Source organism: Macaca nemestrina, chromosome 1 (assembly GCF_043159975.1).
Source record: "Macaca nemestrina isolate mMacNem1 chromosome 1, mMacNem.hap1, whole genome shotgun sequence".
Classification (NCBI taxonomy): domain Eukaryota; kingdom Metazoa; phylum Chordata; class Mammalia; order Primates; family Cercopithecidae; genus Macaca; species Macaca nemestrina.
In genome coordinates, this window is record NC_092125.1 from 225,300,661 (window position 1) to 225,321,679 (window position 21,019).

Genomic DNA, 21,019 nt, shown 5'->3' on the forward strand with positions numbered 1-21,019 from the left:
GAGGTTCTGGAGTGCATTGAGTGGTGCATGATCACGGCTCACTGTAGCCTCGACCTTGAGGGTCCAAGTGATTCTCCCACCTCAGCCTCCCAAAGTGCTGGGATTACAGGTGTGACTCACCACGCCTGGCCTCTGAAGGAGATTTATGTAAGTAGAACAATGGCAAGTGGGAAATTAGAAGTGTTACTTTATTATTAATTTGGGCTTTTGGCCAAAATACCAACGTAAATTTGTGTAGTAAACAGGGTGAGAGCATATTACTTAAGCTCCAGGACTAGTCAAGGGCTCTCTCATCCTCCTCAATTTCACTGTCTTACTACTCTTTGGTTGATGGCTTTGCAGAAGACCCGACGATTAGTGTTTTAGAGTGTGTAAGAGTGAAATGACCAAGAACAAGAACGCAAACTCTCACATGTATGTGACTTTTTTTCTATCTTGCACTTGAATCAAGATTTGTGTGACTTTTAATCTTCGTTGATCTTCATACTTGTAAACAGGGTTCAATCAGTATTGTGGACTCTTGACCCAATCAGATTAGTGTTCCATCCTCTTAGAGTGATGCAAGAAGGAAGGCGATTGAGGGAGAGAGCAAGACATCTTGTTGGTCCGGCTTCAAATCTCTAGTGAGGTTGATGTAATGGCCTGTGAGGAATAACTAAAAATATTTGGCTATCTACCGAAGCAATCCCACCTTCTGACATTTTTCAGGATAGTCCCTGGGACTGCGGGGGTGGGGGGTGGCGGAACTGCAAAGTATTTTTCAAATTTAAGAATAAGGCTAGATGTGGTGGCTCACAACTGTAATCCTAGTGCTTTGGGAGGTCAAGGCAGGAGGATCACTTGAGACCAGGAGTTTGAGACCAGCCTGGGCAATGTAACAAGACCCCCGTCTCTGTCAAAAAAATTAAAAATTAACCAGGTGTGGTAGCACGTGCCTATAGTCCTAACTACTTAGGAGGCTGAGGCGGGAGGATTGTTTGAGCCTACAAGGTCAAGGCTGCAATGAACCAAGATGGTGCCATTGCTCTTCAGCCTGGGAGACAGTGAGATCCTGTCACAACAACAGAATTTAAGGATGAGAGAACCCCATAAGGTACAATTAGGGAAAGATATCTTGTGATAAATAAGATTTGCCGTGTGGAGAACTGACCCACCATCAATGATGGCTGCTATGGCATTTTGGTAAGATGCCGATGCTAATTTTGGTAACAGCAGTGTCATCTTTGGGGAATATGGTTATGTGTGATTATATTAGCAGAGCAAAGCTGAAGTCTAGTCATATTGTACTCTCATATTGTAGCCTGAAGCAAGAATATGACAGCAGGGGAGTGATGAACTTGGAGGCTAGAGAAGAGGGAGGCAGAGGGTTTCACTCAGCTTCTATAGCCTTGGCTGCATTGATGCTGGCTTGTCAGCTCTTGTAGGAAGAGGCCCGTCATCTGCTTTGGTCACTTCAGTGCACCTTTCATGCGAGGAGTATAGTAGGCATTCATTTGTTAAATGAATGAATAATATTACCGTATGGTATTATTGAGGTAGAGATAAGGGAGATTTGGCTTAATCGCTTGACCCCAAGGCATACTTAGGAAGTTGTTACTATTATTTTTTGAGACGGAGTCGCCCTCTGTCACCAGGCTGGATGATCTCGGCTCACTGCAACCTCTGCCTCCCGAGCTCAAGCGATTCTCCTGTCTCAGCCTCCCAAGTAGCTGGGATTACAGGCGATCACCACCATGCCTGGCTAAATTTTGTATTTTTAGTAGAGATGGGGCTTTGCCATGTTGGCCAGGCTGGTCTTGATCTCCTGACCTCCGGTGATCCGCCCACCTCTGCCTCCTAAAGTGCTGGGGGATTATAGGTGTGAGCCACTGCGTCTGGCCAAAAAATTATTGATAATAGCAATTTTATACCTCAAATATAGTGTAGAAAAAAACATTTTAGAGCTTAGTTATTTGAATCATCAAAAATAAGTTTGTTGGCCGGATGCAGTGGCTCACGCCTGTAATCCCAGCACTTTGGGAGGCTGATATGGGTGGATTGCCTGAGGTCAGGAGTTTGAGACCAACCTGGCCAACATGATGAAACCCCGTCTCTGCTAAAAATACAAAGATTAGCTGGGCGTGGTGGCGAATGCTTGTAATCTCAGCTACTTGGGAGACTGAGACAGGAGAATCTCTTGAACCTGGGAGGCAGAGGTTGCAGTGAGCTGAAATTGCACCATTGTACTCCAGCCTGGAAAGCAAGTGTGAAATTCCGTCTCAAAAAAAAAGTTTGTTTATTTATTTATTTTTGTTTTGTTTTGAGATGGAGTCTCACTCCTGTTGCCCAGGCTGGAGTGCAATGGCGCGATCTCGGCTCACTGCAACCTCTGCCTCCCAGGTTCAAGTGATTCTCCTGCCTCAGCCTTCTGAGTAGCTGGGACTACAGGCACGCACCACCATGCCCGACTAATTTTTGTGTTTTTTTTTTTTTTTTTTTGAGTTGGATTCTCACTCTTATCACCCAGGCTAGAGCACAATGGTGCAGTATCTGCTCACTGCAACCTCCGCCTCCTGGATTCAAGTGATTCTCCTGTGTCGGCCTCTCGAGTAGCTGGGACTACAGGTGCCAGCCACGATCCCTGGCTAATTTTTGTATTTTTAGTAGAGGTGAGGTTTCACCATGTTGACCAGGCTGGTCTGGTACTCCTGACCTCAAGTGATCCACCCGCCTCAGCCTCCCAAAGTGCTGGGATTACAGGTGAGAGCCACCGCACCTGGCTTAATTTTTGTATTTTTAATAGAGATGGGGTTTCATCATATTGGCTAGGCTGGTCTGGAACTCCTGACCTCAGGCGATCTACCCACCTCAGATTCCCAAAGTGCTGAGGTTACAGGAATGAGCTGTTGCGTCCGGCCCCCCAAAATGAGTTTATTTTAATCCTAGTAAGTTTAAAATGTGTATTCAAAATTATTTAATAGCTGAACATGGTGGCGGGCATCTGTAATCCCAGCTACTCAGGAGCCAGGACAATCGCTTGAACCTGGGAGGCTGAGGTTGCAGGGAGCCACGGCACTGCAACCTGGATGACAGAGCAAGACTCTGGCTCAAAACAAACAAACAAACCAAAGCAAAGATAAAAAATCATTTGAAAGAGTAAAATTTAATGAATATAATAGTCTTTCTCCATAATTTTGCCTTGTTTTAGATAGGATTAGATTCAGCAGTGAGTAGTAGAAACCAAAAATAACAATGGCTTGAACAAGATAGAAGTTACCTTTCTTTCATGTATCTCATAGGCAGTCCTAAACCAGTATGGTACCTTCATGCTCATTAGGGGACCCAGCCTTCAACATGTAACTCTTTCCTTTTAGTCAAAGGTGGCTTCTCCACTTTCTCACATTAGTTGTACATTCTGACCAGCAGGAAGGAGGAAAAGGCAAAAGCTGGGCATGCCCCCATCTTGTGAAGATACTTTCCAGGAATTGTACATATCGCTTCTGCTATGTCCCTTCGATTATAACAAGGTCACATATAACTGCAAGAGAAGCTGGAATGTATATTCTGTACTGGAAATTCCTATGTGCCTAGTCAAGAATCAGGAGTTCTCTTACTTTGGAAGGAGGGAAGAATTAGTATTGCACTACATCTGGCAGTTTGTGCCATAAATGCCAGTGGAATGGCTAATGTAGTATTAACACATTTGATAATTTGACAGTATTGTTTGTAATCCTTCAGTATTATTTGTAAGAATAACCCCCCACCTCCAGTTCAGTATTTAGTATAGAATTTTCACTAAAATTTGTCTCGATCTAACTATGGCTTCAGATTTTTATTGCTGGATAAATTTTCTAACAAGATGAACTGCCTTCTGATTTGAACATTCTGATCTTGGTAGCATAATCTGTCATGTGTACATATATATATTTTATGTGATTCATTATTGTAGGAATAATTACTGAAATTTCCTAAGTTGTTATATACTTAGGATTATACACATATGATTAAAGAGCTTGTTGAGACTTAATTTTTAACATCTATAAACTGGAAAAATGTGCATACATGTTGTTTCTATTAATATATTGAGAAAAGTTTTCATTAATATTCGTATTCCTTAAGAAATTTAGCTTTATAAAACATCTACATGTTTCTTACATATTTTGGTTGGAATGGCTTAGCACCTTTGTTTGCATAGCTTAGTGAGAATTTAGTCTTTGTGGAATCCTTAAACACTTTTGATGCCACAAAAACTTTAGTTGGCTGGGCACAGTGGCACATGCCTGTAATCCCAGCACTTTGTGTGGCTGAGGCAGGCAGATCACTTGAGCCCAAGAATTTGAGACCAGCCTGGACAACATGGCAAAACCCAGTCTTTCTGGAAAAAAACAAACAAAAAAAACCAAAAGCCAGGCATGGTGGTGTGCACCTGTAGTCTCAGCTACTCGGGATGCCGAGGAGGGAGAATTGATTTAGCCTGGGAGGTCAAGGCTGCAGTGAGCTGTGATTCAGCCACTGCACTTCAGTCTGGGCAACAGAATGAGACTCTGTCTCAAAAAAACAAAAAAACAGACCACCCTCCCCTCCAAAACTTTAGTAACTTGGGGTTATATGTAGACTTGGAATATTTATTCTCTAATGGTTCTGATAATGAACAGTGAACTTCTTTTTTTTTAAAATTTATTTATTTATTTTTTTATTTTTGAGATGGAGTCTCACTCTGTCCCCAGGCTGGAGTACAGTGGCACAATCTTGGCTCACTGCAACCTCCGTCTCCCGGGTTCAAGCGATTCTCCTGCCTCAGCCTCCCGAGTAGCTGGGACTACAGGCATGTGCCACCATGCCCAGCTAATTTTTGTATTTTTAGTAGAGACGGGGTTTCACCATGTTGGCCAGGATGGTCTTGATCTCTTGACCTCGTGATCCTCCCGCCTCAGCCTCTCAAAGTGCTGGGATTACAGGTGTTAAGTCACTGTGCCCAGTCGAACAGTGACTTCTTTTCACAGCTCAGATAGCTTTAGTTTCATACAGTTTATCTTTCCATGTATTGAGTGTCATATTTTGTTTGCCTCAGCATATAAACTGTGCAATTGTATAATTGTCATAAATAAACTTACTTTAAAATATAATTTATAAATTCTTTTCGTCAACTTAGACCTAATGTTCTGAATGTGTTAAGAAGTTATAGTGTCCAAGGACTTCTTAGAATCCATAGTTGCCTTTTTTGGAGGCATACCAGGGCCCTGGGCAGCTGGATGGAGAGGGAGGGATCTTACCTTTTGTACTTTCCTTATATAGCATTTGTTGCAGGTAAACAAGACCTAATTCAAATGAATACATAATAAAAGCCTGTTTTTTTTTGCCCCTTTCTTTTTATTATATGCTTTAGTGAAATATGAGTTTAATTAATGTAGCAGAATAGGGCATACAAAATGACCAAGACAGAGATTGTACCCTTGATGATTTTCTCACTAATGAGAAAGATGAGACATGTACACAACTGAGTACTAGGTAGAAGAAAGTGCCTCCAGAGGTGTTGCTACTATGGTTTAAGAAAGAGAATCAGCTCTGGATGGGGGCATTAGGGAAGATCTGGTGTAGGAGCTGGTGTTTCACCTGTGTTTTGAAGGATTGGCAGGATTTGGACATATGATAAGTAGCTAAGAGGATTTCAGGCAGGAAATTGCATGAAGCAAAGGCACAGAGCCTGGAAAGCTTGGGAAATGGTGAGTACTTTTGCTGCTTCTATGATGGGGATTATTAAATTGTGTTTCGATTTTCTTTTTTAAAAAGATATCTTTTAAAATGTTCTATAGCAGATGCAGGCAGGCATAGTTTTTTCAACTCGGGTAATTTGTGTTTGAAGCTGTAGCTGGTAGCTGTTCAGATCACAGAGTAAGAGCATTTTGGAGAGGGAGTCCTTGGGACTGGTTTCTCAAAGAAGGAACAGACTGGTTTGACCAGAACCATAGAGCGTTGGAAAGATAGGTTGGGATCATAGCATAGGCAGATTCAACACCAGAGTTAAATGATTTTATTTGATAGCTTCATGTGTTCAAATGAAATACAAATTGTAATTATAAAATTAATATATACTCATTGTAATCACTTTCACACAATTTAGTATTCCTCCAGATGTTTTCCATGCATATATAAGCACACTGTACATAGCATCTTGAATTTAAAAAAATTCCAAACATATATTTTTCAATTCAATACTTATAACTCAGGTTTGTTTTTGAAAACAGCTGCATAATCGGACACTGTATGGATGTATACTTCACTTTTCCCATTGATGGATGGTTAAATTGTCTCAGACTGGTTTGCATCCTCATATCTGTACTGTTGTACAATTATACAAGTATGTGTATAGGATAAGCTCTTAAGTGGAGTTGCTGAATCAGTGGGTTATATTTACTTTTTATTTTTATTTTTATTTATTTATTTTTTTTTTTGAGACGGAGTCTCGCTCTGTCGCCCAGGCTGGAGTGCAGTGGCCGGATCTCAGCTCACTGCAAGCTCCGCCTCCCGGGTTTACGCCATTCTCCTGCCTCAGCCTCCCGAGTAGCTGGGACTACAGGCACCCGCCACCTCGCCCGGCTAGTTTTTTGTATTTTTTAGTAGAGACGGGGTTTCACCGTGTTAGCCAGGATGGTCTCGATCTCCTGACCTCGTGATCCGCCCGTCTCGGCCTCCCAAAGTGCTGGGATTACAGGCTTGAGCCACCGCGCCCGGCCTTACTTTTTATTTTGAAAGCTGTAAATAAATTGCCCCCAAAGATTTGCCTGTGTACACACAGAATATTTTAGGGTTCTGATTTCCTTCTCACCAACCCTGGATATTGTAAAATTTCATAATCTTTGTTAATCTGATAGGTAGAAATGTGTACAGTGCTATTATCTTTTTATTTAAAAACTTTTTTTTTTTTGGCTGGGCATGGTGGCTCACACCTGTAATCCCAGTACTTTGGGAAGCTAAGGTGGGCGGATCACCTGAGGTTGGGAGTTTGAGACCAGCCTGACCAACATGGAGAAACCCCATCTCTACTAAAATTACAAAATTAGCCTGGTGTGGTGGTGCATGCCTGTAATCCTAACTACTTGGAAGGCTGAGGCAGGAGAATCGCTTGAAACTGGGAGGTGGAGGTTGTGGTGATCCGAGATTGTGCCATTGCTTTCCAGCCTGGGCAACAAGAGCAAAACTCTGTCTCAAACAAAAAAGAACAATTTTTTTTGAGACAGGGTCTTGCTTTGTCGTCCAGGTTGGAGTGCAGTGGTGTGATCATTGCTCACTGCAGCCTCGATCTCCTGGGCTCAAGCGATCTTCCCATCTCAACCCCCCCAAGTAGCTGAGGCTACAGGAATGCACTACCATACCTGGCTAATTTGTGTATTTTTTGTAGAAACAGGGTTTTACCATTGCTCAGGCTGGTCTCGAACTCCTGGACTCAAGCACTCCACTTACCTCAGCCTCCCAAAGTGCTAGGATTACGGGCGTAAGCCACCAGGCCTGGCCTTAAAATTTTTTTGAGACTGAGTCTTGCTGTATTGCCCAGGCTGGAGTGCGGTGGCGCAATCTCGGCTCACTGCAACCTGTGGCTCCCAAATTCAAGCAGTTCTGCCTCAGCCTCCCTAGTAGCTGGGACTATAGGTATGCACCACCACGCCCCGCTAATTTTTGTGTTTTTAGTAGAGATGGGGTTTCACTATGTTGGCCACGCTGGTCTCGAACTCCGGACGTCAAGCGATCACCTGCCTTGGCCTCCCAAAGTTCTGAGATTACAGGCCTGAGCCACCGCGTCCGGCCCTTAAAAAGTGTTTTTAGAGACAGAATCTCTGTTTCTCAGGCTGGAGTGAGGTGGTGCAGTCATAGCTCACTGCAGCCTCTAACTCTTGGGCTCAAGTGATCCTCCTGAGTAGCTGGGACTACAGGTGTGTACTACAGTGCCTGGCTCCTGCAATATCATTTGAATTTGCATTTCTTTGACCATGAATGAAGTTGATGATCTTTTCATATATCAGAATTTTAAGATACACTTTTGTGGTCTCTCAGTCATAGAGACAGGTGGTTTATGTTATATGGAGTACTTTGTTCTGAGTGTAATTTATTTTTAAAACACATTTAAATAAAAGCTTCATTGAGATCAGTCACATGCTGTAAAATTTACTCTTTAAAGACTGCAATTTCTGGATTTTAGTCATTTAATTAATTAATTTTATTTTATTTTTTGACATAGAGTCTTGCTCTGTAGCCCATGCTGGAGTGCAGTGGTGTGATCATGGCTCACTGCAGGGGTGTCCAATCTTTTGGCTTCCCTGGGCCACGTTGGAAGAAGAAGAAATGTCTTGGGCCATACGTAAAATACAGCAACACTGGCCAGGCGCAGTGGCTCACACCTGTAATCCCAGCACTTTGGGAGGCTGAGGCGGGCAGATCACCTGACGTCAGGAGTTTGAGACCAGTCGTCTGGCCAGCATGGTGAAACCTCATCTTTACTAAAAATACAAAAATTGGCTGGACGTGGTGGCAGATTCCTGTAATCCCAACTACTTGGGGGGCTGAGGCAGGGAGAATTGCTTGAACTCGGGAGGTGGAGGTTGCAGTGAGCCCAAATTGTGCCACTGCACTCCAGCCTGGGTGACAGAGTGAGACTCCGTCTTAAAAAAAAGCAAAAAAACCAAAACCAAAACAAAACATTAACACTAACAATAGCTGATGAGCTAAAAATAAAAAAATCACAAAAAACTCATAACGTTTTAAGAAAGTTTACAGATTTGTTTTGGACCTCATTCAAACCTGTCCTGGGCTGTGGGTTGGACAAGCTTGACTTACTGCATCCTCAAATTCCTGGTCTCAGGTGATCCTCCTGTTTAAGCCTCCTCCTGAGTATCTGGGATTACAGGTGCATGTCACCATGCCTGGCTAATTTTGATTTTAATTTAATTAATTAAAATATTTAATAACCTAAATGAAACATCTAAAACCACAGCTTCTGGAAGAACTGCTTGTTCTTGACTGTCTTGTACCTCTCTTTGAACTTGACCCTGGCCTCTCGTTAGCCTTGCATTTAAGAGCAGCGTCTCTGAAGATATCCTTGTTGATGAGAGTTTTCTGCAAGGGGATATCCACAGAACACCCTGTGAGCATGAGATGATTGTAGTTACAAACTTTCACAGAAGACTTGATCTTTGGCTGGGCGTGGTGTACTCATGCATGTAATCCCGGCACTTTGGGAGGCCAAGGCTGGTGGATCACCTGAGGTCAGGAGTTCGAGACCAGCCTGGCCAACATGATGAAACCCCGTCTCCAAAAACAGAAATTAACAGGGCGTAGTGGCATGCGCCCGTGGTCCCAGCTACTCAGGAGGCTGAGGCAGGAGAATCACTTGAGCCCGGGAGGCAGAGGTTGCAGTGAGTTGAGGTCTGCCATTGGACTCCAGCCTGGGTAATGAGCTAAACTCCGTCTCAAAACAAAAACAAAAACAAAAAGGCTGGACGCAGTGGCTCACGCCTGTAATCCTAGCACTTTGGGGGGCCGAGGCGGGTGGATCACCTGAGATTGGGAGTTCGAGACCAGCCTGTCTAACATGGTGAAACCCCATCTCTACTAAAAATACAAAAATTAGGTGGGTGTGGTGATGCACGTCTGTAATCCTAGTTACTCAGGAGGCTGAGGCAGGAGAATCGCTTGAAACCCGGGAGGTGGAGGTTGCAGCCAAGATTGTGCCACTGCACTCCAGCCTGGGCGACAGAGCAAGACTCCATCTCAACAACAACAACAACAACAAAAAAGACTTGATCTTTGACTCTTCTTCATCTTCTTCTTGCCCACAACAGCTGTCAGTTTGCGGGGATAGTGGTCAAATCCAGCCACCAGAGCATGGCTGTGAGGGCGATCTGAGGTGCCATCATCAATGTTCTTCATGATGATATCTTTGCTTCCTGAGTAGCATGTGGCATAGCGTCTGGCCAGAACAGCACCACTTTCATGAACTTGCCCATTTTTACAGCAACCACCCAGGCCTACAGCAGAAAGCCTGGGTAATTTTTTTTTTTTTTGAGACAGAGTCTTGCTCTGTCACTTAGGCTGTTGTGCAGTGGCAGAATCTTGGCTCACTGCAATCTCTGTCCCCCAGCTGGGTTCGAGCAATTCTCTAGCCTCAGCCTCCTGGGTAGCTGGGATTACAGGCGCTTGCCACCATGCTTGGCTAATTTTTTTGTATTTTTAGTAGAGACTGGGTTTCGCCCTGTTGGCCAGGCTTGTCTCTAACTCCTGACCTTAGGTGATCCACCTGCCTTAGCCTCCCAAAGTGCTAGGATTACAGGCGTGAGCCACTGCACCCCGCCTAATTTTTAAATTTTTTATATAAGTGGGGTCTTGCTATGTTTCCCAGGTTGGTTTCAAACTCCAGGCCTCAAGCGATCCTCCCACCTTAGCCTTCCAAAGTGTCGGGATTACAGGAATGAGCCACTGCACCCGGCCTAGTCATTTATTTTAAAATTGAGTGCCAACCATTGTCTTATTATTTGTAGTAAATGCCTGTTAGGCTGAACTTGAAGTTCTCTCTTTCTTCATTCAGCATGTAGGCCCCGAATTTGAAATGAGAAAGTGCAACTTTTCCTGTTATTTTTCCAGTTAGAGGCTTCTCTTACTAGAGACTGCAGTCAGGTACCTGGATTCTGAAATGGAGTTAATGTGACAACTGCTTTGGAATCTCAGTGCTTTCGTACTGGATGGGGAGTGATTTCTTTTAAATAACATGTAGTTGAAACTGATTTCCAACTGCAGGAGGTGATATAAACTCTTACTTTTTTGGAAAATGTTTTAAATATAAAATCTGAAATGAAAAAGGCTTTAAAGTAAAAAGATTTTAAAATATGGTAAGTGCTTTAAATTTAGTAAGTCAGTTTTTCAGGTGGGTGATTCAACTGCTTTCTAGTTAATCTGGTCATTTTTTATTCCAGAGATTTCTTAATATGTCTACTAAAGCATGTATGTGTTTACGGTAAGATGACTAAATTGCTTCACTTTAAGAACAATAACGATAGGCCGGGCCCGGTGGCTCACGCCTGTAATCCCAGCACTTTGGGAGGCCGAGATGGGCGGATCATGGGGTCAGGAGATCGAGACCATCCTGGCTAACACGGTGAAACCCCGTCTCTACTAAAAATACAAAAACTAGCCGGGCGTGTGGTGGGCGCCTGTAGTCCCAGCTACTCGGGAGGCTGAGGCAGGAGAATGGTGTGAACCCAGGAGGCAGAGCTTGCAGTGAGCTGAGATCGCGCCACTGCACTCCAGCCTGGGGGACAGAGCGAGCCTCCGTCTCAAAAAAAAAAAAAAAAAAAGAACAATAATGATCTGGTGTGTATTTTTATTTTGTGATTCATTATGATTTTTTTTTTTTTTTTAGACGGTGTCTTACTCTGTCACCCAGGCTGGAGTGCAGTGGTGCGATCTTAGCTCACTGCAACCTCCACCTCCCAGGTTCAAGTAATTCTCCTGTCACCCAGTTATTTTTAAAGCATACCAGTAATTTGCTTGACTGATTTGTTTTCAGTTAAAACAACTGTTAATTTTTTTCTAGGGTCTCCCTGTGTTGCCCAGGCTGGTCTTGAACTCCTGGCCTCAAGTGATCCTCCTGCCTCAGGCTCCCAAAGTGCTGGGATTACAGCATGAGCCACTGTTCCTGGCCTTGGCGGATTTTTTTTTTTTTTTTTTTTTTTTTGAGGAAACTAGTTCTGCCTTCTAGCATTGGCTTCCATCTATTGGGTCCTCTGATAGCCCTTGTCTGTTGCCCAGGGATGATTACAGACTAGTAGGTCTTATCACTGGCTAAGTCTGTGAACCTCATCTGTATTGTTTCACTTGGGAGAAGATGTCAACAGAGGTTCATAGTAGATGGTTTTCTGTTGATTTTGATAGAGCTAAATGTATTGTTTCCTTCCTTTTGCTTTTGTATGTATTTAAACGTTCAGTTTCCTGTTCTTCGTAGTAAAATATTCCTAAAATTGTGGTTCTCTGTATTTTAACCCTTCGTATTTCATCATTTTTCTATAGTTTTATGCCTTTTCTGTTTGGAAAGTCATTTTTAATTGGCTTGCTTTTAGTCATTTAAATTACAATATCAGGCTGAAGTTAGTGGTTTATCTTAATTGATGGTTACAAATCAAACTCCTTATTCTACTCTTTCCCTCTTCTCACTACTGTATTTGACTAGTCTAAAAAAAAAAAATTGCAGTATCTCCTCTTTTTCCCTCTTGACATCCTTTTTTTAATTCCTAATTTTTTCATGTCTTAAGTTTTTTTCCTACCTTAAAGTCCCTTGGCCTTTTAGTTGTTTTGATTAAAGTGGATTTTTTCTTGGGCTTTTAATTAGATTTTCTTTTCCTTCAGCTCTTCATAGGGAGATTGAAGATGATGCTGACTGACACTGGGTCAGTGACCTCATTACTTAGAATGAGACTGTGAACATTGAGTGGCTTGAATATAGCATTTAACTTAGCCTGTGGATGTTTCCACTTCCACTTGAAGGCTATTTCCTGGCTTAGAGGCACTGTCCTGAAAAATAATAAAATGAATATAAATTAAACAACCCGTGTATTCTTGTGTAGTGCCCATTGGAATCAAGATGAGATCTGAGATCTGGGTGGCCTATGGGAGAATACTATTTATAACTCTAGAAACAATATTTTGCTAAGAGATATGTTTATTACAGTGGAGAGAGCTCTCCAAGTATTTAAAACATACTTTATATGTGCTACATAATTCCTGGGGTTTTTTTTTTTTTTTTTTTTTTTTGAGATGGGGTTTCGCTCTTGTTGCCCAGGCTGGAGTGCAATGGTGTGATCTCAGCTCACCGCAACCTCCGCCTCCTAGGTTCAAGCGATTCTGCTGCCTCAACCTCCCAAGTAGTTGGGATTACAGGCATGTACCACCACGCCCAGCTAATTTTGTATTTTTGGTAGAGATGGAGTTTCTCCATGTTAGTCAGGCTGGTCTCGAACTCCCAACCTCAGATGATCTGCCCACCTTGGCCTCCCAAAGGGCTGGGGTTACAGGCGTGAGCCACCACACCAGGCCATGTAATTCCTGTTTCTTCTGGCTTCACTAAAATGTCCTGAACTGTGATAGCCTCTGTGCATAAGAAAAATAAGCCATGACTCCTGGTTGGCATGAGAAGACCTAGAGTCCACTTCCACCTGAACTGTGGGCTTGAAGTATGATTATGTGCCCTACTTCCTTAGCTGTCACATAGGGGCAGTAGTACATAAACTGAAGTGAACAAATAGATACGGAAATCCCTTGAAAATATAAAAGTGCATGCTGGGCATGTGGCATGTATCTATAGTTCCAGCTACTTGGAAGGCGGAGGCCAGAGGGTCGCTTTGGCCCAGGAGTTTGAGGCCAGCCTGGGCAACATAGAAAACTTTGTCTCTTTAAAAAAAAGAAAAAAAAAAAAAAGGGGCCGGGGGCGGTGGCTCACACCTGTAATCCCAGCACTTTGGGAGGCTGAGGCAGGTGGGTCACAAAGCCAGGAGTTTGAGACCAGCCTAGCCAACACGGTGAAACCCTGTCTCTACTAAAAACACAAAAATTACCCTGGCATGGTGGCGGGCACCTGTAATCCCAGCTACTTGGGAGGCTGAGACAGGAGAATCACCTGAACCCGGGAGGTGGAGGTTTCAGTGAGTCAAAATTGCACCACTGCACTCCAGCCTGAGCGACAGAGCAAGACTCCGTCTCGGGGGGAAAAAAAGACAACCTGGGTAACATAGGGAGACCCTGTCTTTACAGAAATAATAAGAAATATTAGCTGGGTGTGATGGTGCATTCCTGTGGTTCCAGCTACTTGGGAGGCTATGATGGGATGATCACCTGAACCTGGGAAGTTGAGGCTGCAGTGTGACATGATGGCGCCACTGCACTCCAACCTGGGTGACAGCCGTCCTCACCTCAGGCACCCCTCCCGCCCCACCTTCTGGCAGTAGCTGGGACTAAAAGTGCATGTCACCACACCTGGCCAACTTTTTTGTTTTGTTTTGTTTTGTTAAAGATGGGGTATTGCCATGTTGCCCAGGCTGGTTTCGAATTTTTGGGCTTATGCAATGCACCCACCTTGGTCTCCCAAAGTGCAGGGATTACAGGCATGAGCCATCTTGCTGGGCCACCTTTTTCTTCTCTTTTAACAAATTCAGCAATTTTTCAGTCCCAGAAATTTGTAAGTATATTGTTTGTGGAAAAATACATTGGGAATGTCATCAAAAGATGGTTTCTATTAGGAATGGGAACAAGTAGCAGTTTTCCCTGCTACCTCAACAATCACAGGTCCAGGACCCTTTAATATAAAGATGTAGAGAGAGCCAGAATTAGCTCTGAAATGATTTCAGAGGCCCTTTTTTTTTTGGATATGAAGTCTCACTCTGTTGCCCAGGCTGGAGTGCAGTGGCATGATCTCGGGTCACTACAAGCTCTGCCTCCCGAGTTCATGCCATTCTCCTGCCTCAGCTTCCCGAGTAGCTGGGACTACAGGTGCCCGCCGCCAGGCCAGCTATTTTTTTTGTATTTAGTAGAGGTGGAGTTTCACTGTGTGTTAGTCAGGATGGTCTCAATCTCCTGACCTCGTGATCCTCCCTCCTTGGCCTCCCAAGGTGCTGGGATGACAGGTGTCATCGCACCTGCCCTCAAATTGTTTATTCCCGTTTAATCATTAAGGAAATAAGCTCTGAAGAGTCAAAGAGTAACTTGTAATTAGAACAGTTAATATGGGTCCTTTCTTTCTCCCCGCTAAACTGTTTTGACTCAGAATTTACTGGTTAAGTGCCTCTTCCCATGAGAAGTTAATATAATTTAGGTTTTCTCACTTTTGGTTTGGTTATTTGGCATTAGTTTCTTCCTGTAGGAAGTGGCCATATTTTTACCGCTTCTTAGGAGAATATAGGTGCTGACAAATTCCTTGCATCCCCAAGTGCATTTTGCTTGGGTCTTAACCTCCTTGCAGTTTTCTGGGATGCTGATTGCCAGCCTTGTTGATGTGGGACTGGCTTTGAAATCCAGGACATCTTTTGAGGATATCAAAGTACTATAAAGGATGGAAATGTTAAGGTTGCAAAATGCTTGGAGAGTATCACATGCTGTTGATATGCTTACTGTAGTGATTTCTGAGCCTTGGAAATTTAGGCCTTTGATATAGCTGTCATGAAGGTGAGCCTCAGCCCAGTCTGTGAATTTCTCCAGAATCATTCAGTTTAGACTCCCAGTATCAAAATAGATCCTTCTTTCTTTTCTTTTTTCTTTTTTTTGAGACGGAGTCTCATTCTGTCTCCCAGGCTAGAGTGCCGTGGCACGATCTCAGCTCACTGCAACCTCTGCCTCCCGGGTTCTAGCGATTCTCCTGCCTCAGCCTCCCAAGTAGCTGAGATTACAGGCGCCTGCCACCATGCCCAGCTAATTTTTTATTTGTAGTAGAAACGGGGTTTCACCATGTTGGCCAGGCTGGTCTCAAACTCCTGACCTCAAGTGATTCACCCACCTCGGCCTCCCAAAGTGCTGGGATTACAAGTGTGAGCCACTGTACCCGGCCTCCCTGCTTCTTTATGTTCCACCATCCTCCCATCCTCGCAGCTTCTTTAAACCTTCCTAATGTTGAGAAACATACCCGATGTAAGACACCATTAAAAAGAATCCAGCATTTGGGGGAGGTGTTAGGGAGTTGAATGTTGCTAAAGCACCAAGGAGAGAGGAGTTTGACCTATTTTGAGCTCATCTGTGACACCTGTTTCGTTTAGAAAACGCTAATGACACTAGTTGGCAGAGCTGCATTTTTGAAGTTGTTTCATTTAGACACAGTGATAGTCATCTGTCTTAGGAGGTGATTGTCTAGGAGTAACTATATGTGCACTCAGCACCGTGTCACAACCACTGTGGGATCCACTTACAGAGAAGATTTGTGGAGAGCTTCAGCCTGTTTATGGTGTTTCTGAGAAAGGAATTGTGGCCATTTGGTATAATTCTGGACAGAAGACTTCTTGTTTGTATTACATTGAATTAGAGGTCAGTATTTGAAATTTTCTCTTTGAGTGGCTATTATAAGAGCATCCCGTAAGAATTGATTATTGTGAAATTAGCCAACTACATAGTGTATTTCAAAGATAAGGTAAACTGTTGGACTTGTGATTACCTGGTTTCTGGTATGAATTACTGAACTTACGTTTGTTTTTATGTACATAGATAAAGCTATGTGCTTGATACTCTTTCAATTATAAACTTAATGGGTTATGAGAATTTATAACTTGGGCTTCATTAAGTGAAGGCCAGGCACTCTTATACTTTATCTTTTTTTTTTTTTTCTTCTTCTTTTGAGACAGAGTCTTGCTTTGTTGCCCAGGCTGGACTGGTGTAATCATAGTTCACTGCAGCCTTGACCTCCTGGGCTCAAGCGATCCTCCCACCTCGGCCTCCCAGAGTATTAGGAGTACAGGTGTGAGCTGTCATGCCCGGCTTAATTTATCTTTCTTTGTTAAGCTTCACCTGTTCTGTTGATGATAAGTTCTGGGAGATGATGGTGTCCTTTACTTGTCTTTAAATGGTTTCTGACAAGTTTTCTTTTTTTTTTTTTTTTAAGACGGAATCTCACTCTGTCACCCAGGCTGGAGTGTAGTAGCTGGATCTCAGCTCACTGCAAGCTCTGCCTCCTGGGTTTATGCCATTCTCCTGCCTCAACCTCCCGAGTAGCTGGGACTACAGGCGCCCGCCACCTTGCCTGGCTAGTTTTTTGTATTTTTTAGTAGAGACAGGATTTCACCGTGTTAGCCAGGATGGTCTCGATCTCCTGACCTCGTGATCTGCCCCTCTCGGCCTCCCAAAGTGCTGGGATTACAGGCTTGAGCCACCACGCCCAGCCAAGTTTTCTATTAGTATTTTCTACTTTTGTTTGACTCTAAGAGAGTTACAGGTTTGAAACTAATGTCTACTGCCTCTCCCTCTTCTTCTCCTGTGATTCCTATGGGTGCCTGGGAGCTATGTGTTTAGTTTGAAAAGAAGAGATTTCAGAATAATCATGCTTGCCATATACTTACACTGATCATGAACAGTAAAATTTATTCTGAAAGGAGAGACCAGTTGCTTAGTAAGTGAAATGTAACTTGTTATAGAAATGATCTGTAATTTCAGGTCATGTTTTCTAGGAAGCTGCTGTCATCCAAGTCTCCCTTTCTCTGGGCAGTTAGCTGTTAATAAGGGATTATCTGAGTGACATTTTGAGCTTGCCCATTCATTTGGCAGTATTTTATTTTTTTAGAGTCTCTTGGAAGATACAATGCTAGGCATTGGGGATATAAAAATGAGTAAGATGTGCCCCTACCCTCCTGGAAGTCATGACGAAAAGTGGGGAACAGATATGAAAAAAAAAAACCACTAAAATGTGGACTGAAAGAACTGTAGTAATAGTAGAAACATGATACTCCAACAACCTAGAGAGTCATTAAGTGTACATATACCTTGGGCATCTGCATAGCACTTAGGGAGTTAACAAGTTGGTGTTTATCTTGGCAGACCACCTTCAGGCAGCTACCTTTATTGTGGATGTGTGACCTCATGTAACTTGAGTGGGATTTTCCATGTTATTAATAGTTCCTAGGGAGTAGAGAGTAAATCTCTTCTTGGAAGAGGTTGTATTCTCCTGGATCCAAAATACCTTTCTGGGCCGGGCGCGGTGGCTCAAGCCTGTAATCCCAGCACTTTGGGAGGCCGAGACGGGCGGATCCCAAGGTCAGGAGATCGAGACCATCCTGGCTAACACAGTGAAACCCCGTTTCTACTAAAAAATACAAAAAAATAGCCGGGCGAGGTGGCGGGCGCCTGTAGTCCCAGCTACTCGGGAGGCTGAGGCAGGAGAATGGCGCAAACCCGGGAGGCGGAGCTTGCAGTGAGCCGAGATCCAGCCACTGCACTCCAGCCTGGGCGACGGAGCCAGACTCCGTCTCAAAAAAACAAAAAACAAAAAACAAAAAACAAAAAAAAATACCTTTCTGTATATTTTGTTGTCTTTTAAGAATGTTCTCTCAGATGTTATATAAATAATTTCATCTTTTCTGAGTCCCTTCTTTGGAAAAGGAGTTCTTGCCAAATGAAAGGGACACAGTATTTGGTTTTTCAGTTCATTCTGAAACCCCTGCCACCCTATCTCCCGAAAGAAGTAAAGCCTGGGCTGGGTGCGGTGGCTCACGCCTGTAATCCCAGCATTTTGGGAGGCCGAGGTAGGTGGATCACTTGAGGTCAGTAGTTTGAGACCAGCCTGGCCAACATGGCCAAACCCCATCTCTACTAAAAATACAAAAAAATCTAGCTGGGCATGGTGGCACATGCCTATAATCCCAGCTACTCGGGAGGCTGAGGTACGAGAATTGCTTGAACCTGGGAGGTGGAGATTGCAGTGAGCCGAGATCGTGCCACTGCACTGCAGCCTGGATAAAGAGCAAGACTCTGTAAGTAAAGCCTGACCTTTTTTCTTCCTAGAGAATGGCTTAGTTTATTTCTGGATTTGAAAAAATGTAAAAATAATTCATTAGCATCTTTTAAACTGACACAGGGATTACCTTAGAGCTTTATTAATTAAACTCTAGGCTGTTGGTTATACCTATTACCTTCATATTTCTCTTACTGGTATTAAATCTATTCATTTATCAAATAGATTAGATTTATTATTTATTTGTATTATTAGCTACATAGTATAGAAGGTACTGGGGAGACTTGTAATATGGTGGGGTTTGCCTACATTAGGAACACATGTTTTTCCTCATGTTTAATTTTTTTGGGGGGTGTCCTTTAACTATCTCGCATTTTTAGTGTATATGCCATTTCCTGTCCCAAAGTAGCACATAAGTCTAGTCCTAATCTTGGTGCTTGAACCTACAGTTCCAGAGAAGAGCAGCTGGCACTGAATGCTCTCTGGCTCATCTTTCCACCCAGGATCTGTCCGCTAGCCAACAGGTGTGGGAGGTGTGTTTTCCAAGTTTAATGTTGCTGTTAGTGGGATACGAAATAAATAAAAGTTACTATCTTTGGCGGCAGAATTTAGGAGGGAAGCCTTACAAGAATACAACATTTAGAGATTTCTAGAACAAAAGCGAAATTTAACCAAGTACTTACTGTTTAGCATAACAAATATAGTTCAGTTTCAGGTTAGAGATTAAAGAAGTTAACCAAAGATCCATTAAAAAGCTGAGTGGGCCATTGAAGAATGGGTGCTGTTTGAATAGCAGACTGGGAGAGCAGGTTAGGACAGTCCAGGCAGGGGTTGGCCTGAGGCAGGAATGCATATGGTATGCGCAGCGTTCAGTAAAGAGAACCTGGTTGAAGTACAGAATTTGTGGGGAGGAGTGGTGCCAGATAAGTTAGGTAGACCAAGGAAGACAGGCTTGGAATGCTAGGCACGGAGTGTCTGTTGGCATCTGAAGGGAACTGGGGCGAGGTAATAAGGTAGCATGTCAGCCAGAGAGACTGGAGGGTACACGTCTGTCTGAGTAATTTTGGCCCCAAATTTGTAATGTGGGGATAGGAAGTGTGTTGGTCAGCCTTGATAAAGAGTTATTTGTGCACCTGTGTGATGTGTTAAAATTACTTCCTGCCACTGCTCGTTTTTGGTCAGATAGTAGGTTAGGCTGAAGGAAAGAGAGGTAGTAGCCACAGGACAAATAAGCTTTGAGAAGCCAGAGTGGTTGGTAAAGTATCACTGTTGGCTTTCATTTAATATCTCATATATGTGTATATGTATATATTTATGTATATGTGTGTGTGTATGTGTGTGTGTGTATGTGTGTATATATATATATTTCTTTTTTTCTTTTTTTCTTTTTTTTGGTAGAGAGGAGGTCTTGCTATGTTGCCCAGGCTGGTCCTGAACTCCTGGGATCAAGCAGCCCTCCCCCATTGGCTTCCCCAAATGCTGGGATTACAGGTGTGCCCAACCTAGTATCACTGTGCACCACTGTGCCCAATGTAGTATCATATTTTATATAAGATAAATTTTACCAAAAATTCTGCCATCAAATATAGAAGTTATTTTAGGTTTTTAAAAAATAATAGTTCACATATTCTGTTTCATGTCTTCTCTTGCCTCTCACCCCAAGCACCCACTGATTCATACCTGTTTGTCTTCCCCTCCTTTTGCTTCTTAGCTCCTATTTATTTTTCAGGTCTCAGTTTAGGGATCATTTCATTTGGAAAGCCTTCCTCAGTTAGGGCTGTGCCCAGGGTTCTCTCCCTGGCACCTGTACTCCCTCGAGCCATCTCTTATTGTGCCTCATTGTAATTGCACCTGTACTTGTCAGCGGGTTTGCTGCCCTGTGAGCTCTGAAAGCACAGGGACAGTTCTTGTTTGCTATTGAATCCTCATCTGTCAGGGCTGGTCAGGCACATACATGCTACATGGTTAGTAAATATTTGTGCATTATAAAGGTTGGACTTCTTTGTCACTATCATTACAGCTTAAAAAAAAAAACACTGATTGGGCACAGTGGCTCACGCCTGTAATCCCAGCACTTTGGGAGAGGCCAGGGCAGGCAGATCATGAGGTCAGGAGATCGAAACCAGTCTGGCCAACATGGTGAAATCCTGTCTGTACTAAAAATACAGAAATTAGCCGGGTGTGGTGGTGCGCATCTGTAATCCCAGCTACTCAGGAGGCTGAGGCAGGAGAATCGCTTGAACCCGGGAGGTGGAGGTTGCAGTGAGCCGAGATCACACCACTGCACTCCAGCCTGGGCAACAAGAGGAAGACTCCATATCAAAAAAAAAAAAAAAAACAAAAAAACTCCTTAATAAACACCTTTCTGCTTCTATGTACTCATTATTAACATATATTAAAAATTAATACATATTATAAAGTTTTGCTATGATGACTTATATTAACATGGTTGTATTATGTTTTTTTTCACATATATATTCCTTAAGTATTTTCCCGTTATTGGGCAGTTGGCGTATTTCCATTATTCTTTTTTCTACTCTATCTAGTACTACAATCATAAACTTCTTGTACATGTAGCAC

The 21,019-nt window shown here is 43.1% G+C and overlaps 1 protein-coding gene across 4 annotated transcripts in view; it reads left to right on the forward strand.

Annotated features, from left to right (window-relative positions):
* LOC105479209 (arginine-glutamic acid dipeptide repeats) overlaps window positions 1–21,019 on the forward strand; it is a 466,387-nt gene that overhangs the window by 10,801 nt on the left and 434,567 nt on the right. Inside the window, exon 2 of one of the 4 annotated variants that reach the window (XM_071066814.1) lies at window positions 15,842–16,026. The exons of the other annotated variants lie outside the window; for them this stretch is intronic. The gene's annotated coding sequence lies outside the window, so the exon portion shown is untranslated. The remainder of the gene's footprint in view (window positions 1–15,841; window positions 16,027–21,019) is intronic. 4 annotated transcript variants of the gene reach the window in all.